Source organism: Castor canadensis, chromosome 11, assembly GCF_047511655.1.
Source record: "Castor canadensis chromosome 11, mCasCan1.hap1v2, whole genome shotgun sequence".
In the NCBI taxonomy this organism is placed as follows: Eukaryota; Metazoa; Chordata; class Mammalia; order Rodentia; family Castoridae; genus Castor; species Castor canadensis.
The window spans coordinates 138,692,048-138,698,256 of record NC_133396.1 but is presented as its reverse complement, the minus strand read 5'-3'; the positions used below and the strand labels follow the sequence as shown (position 1 = coordinate 138,698,256).

The window sequence follows — 6,209 nt, the reverse complement described above, 5'->3', positions numbered from 1 at the left end:
ACTAGATAGCTTTTGTCAGGCAAATGTTTCAGTCATATTTAAAGCAATTCACAGTACTTTTGTGCATGGAGGCAGAATTGCTCAACTTGTGGACCACAGTATACTTGTGTGGCCCAGATGGCTTATGAGGGTGCCAAGATAGTGACCCCAACATTCTGGGGGCAGCCAGATCTTCCAGGCTAGTCACCTTCAGACCTTAGTAGCCTCACCCCATTAGCCATACAAATATGATCAAAGAATGCTGGAAACAGTGAATAGCACAGGCCAAGCCTGGATGTCCAGGGCACTGCTGAACCTCAAGGTATCTGGACCAACTACATTTTAAAAAAGAAGAATGGTGGTGCATGCCTGTAATTCCAGCCTTTGGGAGGCTGAGGCAGGAGGATTGAGAGTCTGAGGCCAGCCTGGGCTACATTGTGTACCCTGTCTCAAAAGAAGAAGGAGGAGGAAAAAGAGGAAGAGAATCATCAATGTGGGGGTTCTCAAATTTTTTAATATAAAGCAACTATCACCCAGGAGTATAATTTTATAAAAGAAAGGTGATGCTGGCATTATTTATTTTTAAAAGACTATTTTAAAGTGGTTAACATATGCTACCAATAAAATATGTTATCATGACGAACTGAATTATACCTTCTTAATTTTTATGTTGAAATTTTGTTTTGTGAAAGAGTCTTTATGTTAAGAAAAAAATAATTAACAAAACATTCAACAAGCTCTTGAAATTTTCCCTTATCAAAAAGCTGAAATAATATCCTAATAAATGTCACCACCCCTGCACACCTATGCTCACCCTTTGTTTACATTGGGTCACGCTGGCTTTTCACTGTCTAATCTGGTTTTCTGCAGAATCACCTGAAAGTTGCAGAATTCATTCCAGTTCATCCCTAAGGAAACCCAGCCTATTCTCCAAGTCTTTAAGATTCTAATCTGGAGCAATTGTCCTATTGCTTATTTATTTATGTTTTTGAGAAAGGATCTCACTGATATGGCACAGAACTCTCCAGCCTCTTGCCTCAGCCTCCCACGTACTGGGATTACAGGCATGCACTGCCACACCTGGCCAGTCCTTCTTTTTTTTTAAATGGGAATACTTACTCTGTTTAATGGAATGAAATGTTGCCCAGTTGTATAATGGAAAATAAAGCCACTTAAGATCTTTTTTGTGATGTCGATGTTTTTAAAGAAAGAGTTGTTTTGTCAATCATTCTGGATTCCTGTGTTAACTCAGATTTAGGTACAAAAGGCATTTTTAGACTCTAGCATGTGGAGGGAAGGTATAGCTCAGACTAGGTGAAGCCATGCCTCCCTTACATCAGCTCTGGGGTGGTATTACCTGACGCTCAAGCGGCTTCTTCAGCTATAATGCTTAAGATGATAGCACATGACCCCAGAATTCAGGACAGGGACAGACTCCAGGGCTGTTGTTTCCTCTCTAGGGCAGAAGGCCTCCAGACCTGGCCCTTGGCGTGTCTGCTGCCCTCTGCTTGTCCCCAGTCATTTCAATGCCATGTCCTTGTCACCCCCTGCTCCTCAGGGTAGAGATGAGTAAGAGATGGCTTCTGGTGGAGATGACATGAATAATGATGGCTCAGACTGATGAGAAGTTGAACAGAGGCAGGGATCCAAGCTGCCTAGGAGAGGTGGACTCACTTCACCTGGTCAGGCCATGCTGATAGGAATCACCAAGCTTCACCTTAGGCCAGTTCCTCCTTCCAACAGATGTATTGGGCTGAAATGGTTTATGTCACACTCGATGTCGTCTGTGATCGCTGTGACTGCGGGAGATCAGGGGTGCATGCTCGTTCAGGGACAGTAAGTAGACAGCTGTTCTATACGGTGGTCAGTGAGGAACAGGGAAGGGAAGCGGTGATTGACTTCCGCTAAACGTGAGTGCCATTGACTAATGAAGGAATCCCGGAGGAACTGGAGGTGGAGGGCTGGCAGAGGAAGTACCTATTCATTTATCTTTCAGAAATATTTAACACTGCCTTGTGCTGGCAACTGTGCTGGTCTGGGACATTGGTTTTGAGGTGTTACCAGAAGACCAAGATGTAGTGTTAATCTAGTTCCTTTCAAACATGAATCAAATTAAAAAAACTAACTGAGTCTGAAGGTGTACATTTAGAAGTCATCAGTGTTCCTACTAGGACAAATTCTGCTTCTTCAAACTTTGTTTTCTGTTTGGACCATGTCCTTTCTTGGACACATTGTCTCTTCATCTGGATCATCGTATATTTATTTAGCATCTTTCGTCATAGGGAAAGGGAGAAAGTCACATGTTCTTATCATAGTTGGTGTTCTGAGTTCTAGAAGCATCCTACCACGTTAGCCTAGACCCTCCAAATTCAGTGTGGACTGAGAAAAAGGAAAACAGTATGAGGACAAGATTGGAACTTAAACAGATAGTCTAATGCCCAGGCATCTGCTATATTCAAAAAATTAAGCTGCACAGAGGAGTTTATTTTCTTCTCACTCACTATTTTTAAGACCAGTGTGTTTATCTGTTTTAACAATGGCTCTCTTTCGGCAGTACTGGGGTTGAACTTGGGGCCTCATGCTTGTAGGCAGACGCATTACCTCTCGAGCCACATCCCCAGCCTGTTTTGCTTTAGTTATTTTTCAGATAAGGTTTCATGATTTTCTCAGCGCTGGCCTCAGACCACAATCCTCCTGCCTACACCAACTGAATAGCTGGGATTACATGCATGTGCCACCACGCCAAGCAATGCTGCTAATTTTGCAAAATAGAGTAGAATAAAATGTGTTTATCGTCTCGATCTTGGAAAGAACCCAGGGCTCATGATATATGATGCTACCAGCCGTCATGGCATAGCCTATCCTAACTGCAAGGTAGGTCACTGGCCGGGGGAGGGTGAGACAAAGAAGTCTCCTGATTGGTGAAACTGGGAAACCACAAATTATATAGCAATAAAACTATTCCAGATGCTACCACATCCTTTAAAAGAAGTCAGTTAGCCAGTGGGCGAAACAATGAGCTATATTTATTGAAGATAAACTGGGCAGCCTTTCTTGCCATCATTTAATTGAACTCAGATTTGTCACTGATGTCCCAAGTTGACCCTTGGGATGGAAATCCCTAAGTTGTTAAGAACACAGCGCAGGACTGTGGGGGCTGGAACTCCTGCCTTTGGCAACAGGCAGCAATGTTTATACCACAATTCCTCTGGGATTCTGTGTGCCCCTAAAACAAGAAGTTACTTGTGTGAGCCAACTTGCCTGCCTCTAAAATAAGCAAAGGTGTTTGGAGACTCTTCAAAAGGCGAGCACTGGGTTGGAGATGATCACCTTTGATAAGAGACAGACACAGAGACTCTGCAAAGGTTAAGCTTTGACTCAGGAAGAGTGGACCACCACCACTGGAAGCCACATGGTGTGGCACCAGGAGCGTATTCACAGAGACAGAGGCAAGGGGAGGCTTTTAAAGGCAACACGAGGAGGGTGGCATCTCAATTTTGAATCAATTGCCCTTGTATACAAGGATCAATAACGAAGGTGGCACCAGTCCAAGGTTGGATAGGCAGCTGCTGTGCTGCTGTGCTTGCAGGAGTATTTTCTGTGTGATGTTGCAGTGACCTTTGTGCAAGGTTATAGTCCTGGCAGTCTTTTGGAACAGTTCTTGGCACCAGGCACACCTCATGAGATCCCTGCCTCACAGCCTCCCAGCTTCATTTACTTTTTGCTAGGGTTTAACACAAGCACCTCCATTTTGATTCTGACAGCTTTCACAGGGACTCAGTATCGAAAATGCAAAGCAGGGGAAAGAAGAGGTGTTCGTTTCCTAGAACTGCAATGAAGTACCACAAACTGGGTGGCTTAAAACAGTTTATCCTCTCACGGTGGCGGAAGCTTCAAGTCCCAATTCAAGTGTCTGCAGGGCCATATTCCCTCTAATGCTCCAGGGGACACTCTTTCCTGGCCTTCCTAGCTTTTAGTCATTACCAGCAATTGTTGGTATTCCTTGGTTTGTGGTCTTGTGTGTCTATTTCCAAATTTCCCTCTCTTATAAGGACACCACTCATTGGAGTAGGGCGACCTTTGTCCACTGATCTTGTCTTCACTTCACTACATTTAGAGACATGGTTTAATTTTCCTTCTCTTCCCTCCCTTCCCCTCCCTTCCTTTCCCTTCCTTTCCTCTCATTGTCTTTCATTTATTTTCCTTTTCTTTTCTTTGTCCTGCTCTGTGTGTGTGTGTGTGCATTTGTGTGTGTGTATGCGTGAGTGTGTGCATGCATGCGTGTGTTGGGGACTGAACCTAGGGCCTCATACATGCCACACATACAATCTACCACCAACACCTTGATATCTAAAGCAAGTCACAGGATTCTGGGTCAGCCAACCCGATGTCCAGATGCTTGCTCCGGCACTATGGAGGATGGCCTCAGGATCGTGGTCTCTCCAGGTCCATTTTCCAACCAGGGAAGCTGGCAACGGAAGCCTTCGGGGACAGAGGGCTGAGGATGGAGGACTGATTCTCATTCCCTGCTGTGTCCTCCGTTTGCCTGAGTAGAATTTACGTGGGAATGCACCCCATTCTGAACGTTATTGCTGGCTTCCTGTATACCATTTTAATCTTAGCTATCTTCTATCCATTTGTGGGCCTGATTGACAATTTCACCAAACTCACAAATGTGCGCCATTGATCCGGCTTCACTCAGCTTGGGGGATCTTTTCTTTTACTCTTGACACCTGGAGCACACCCCGAGGAGACACGGCGGAAATTCTCGCAAGTGGTGCTGGAATCGCATGTGGCTCTCATATGGCTTACGGCTTGGGTCTGATACTAGATCCTTCTCTCGACTTACTACCTGTAGCCATGCCCCCGTCACTGTGACTCTGTTTGGAAAAGCCATATTGCGGGTCCTCATAGGAATGGCATTTGTTCTGATAGCCAGAGATATAATGAAAAAGATCACCATTCCTTTAGCCTGTAAACCCTCCAATGTTCCGTGTGGGGACATTCGAAAGCAAGACAGCACATGGAGGTTGGGCTCCCCTACCCGTGTATCACCTACAGAATGGCGGGCTTCTCCGTTACATTTTTTTGTTCCCTGCACATTTCTCTTTCTTGGTATCTCTTGATGGGGAACTATTATTTATGACAAGAAAGGAGGCTGTCAGTTACTGATATCTAAAAACACACTTTAGGTAAAAGGTCAAAATCACAGTTAGGCTTTTGCAAGCATTTAACTTAATTATTTAAGAGAATTCTTAAGACTCAGTACATTTTACCATTGTACCTCAGATATTGGTTCCAGTGAGCTGAGCGACGTCAATGCTGAGAAAATGGCAAGTGTCCATTTAGGATGTCCATTTTGGAGAGTTTTGTGCTGTTATGAACTCAAGCTATATATAATATATATTAAGGTGCATAATATGCAATTATATATCTAATATATGTTATATATAAAATAATATGCCTACTTTTTTTAACTGTAGGGGTATATTATAAAATCAATAATAACAAAACGCAGTTGTGCCTGTGTATTTGGAAATAATACAGGTATGCTGTTGTTATGGAACCTATTTAACATTTATTTACAGCGGGAGCCATTTCCTCATTGAATCGCATAACTCCTAGGCCAGATGAGTTGATTACTGCCTCTTTTTATACTGCCGCTGCCTTTCATGTTACCCATGGGAGGTATTTTTAATGGACCAAATTATCAGAAAAATTTGTTTTTAGATTCCTTATTTTTTTAAGTTCTGTGTTGAATGTACCTTTTTTTTTGCAACTATTTTGGACGTCAGTTTAATAATTCAGGTACTGAATTTTATTGCTTGCTAATTGTGCCTTTCCATTGCTGAATTAAGAAATGTCATGTATACTGTGAAACAAAAGTAAGACTCTAACTCTTAAGATGCATATGATCAGGCAGATATTTTAAAACAGGGATAGAAGTAAAACACCCTTAACTGTTTCAATCTTTATTTAGAAAAAAAGAAAAATGGAACGAGCTAAAATTTTCTAATTTATTGGGAAGCTAGATGGTTGTTGGTGTTTTTCTGTGTATTTTAAGTTATAGAAATAAGATGGCTTTTTTTGTACATTATCTTAATTATCTACACTGCAGGTTGGTATTTCCAGGGAGCGGAAATGTGGTTGAATTTTATTGATGGGACAATGCACACACTTCCTAGGTAAACAAACCATTTTTCTAAGTAGTCTAGAAAGGAATGGACTTC

At 42.6% G+C, this 6,209-nt stretch overlaps 1 pseudogene; it reads left to right on the top strand.

Annotated features, from left to right (window-relative positions):
- The first annotated feature begins 4,398 nt into the window (after nt 1-4,398).
- On the top strand, nt 4,399-5,105 carry LOC141413657 (sphingosine-1-phosphate phosphatase 1 pseudogene; annotated as a pseudogene).
- Nucleotides 5,106-6,209: the final 1,104 nt, after the last annotated feature.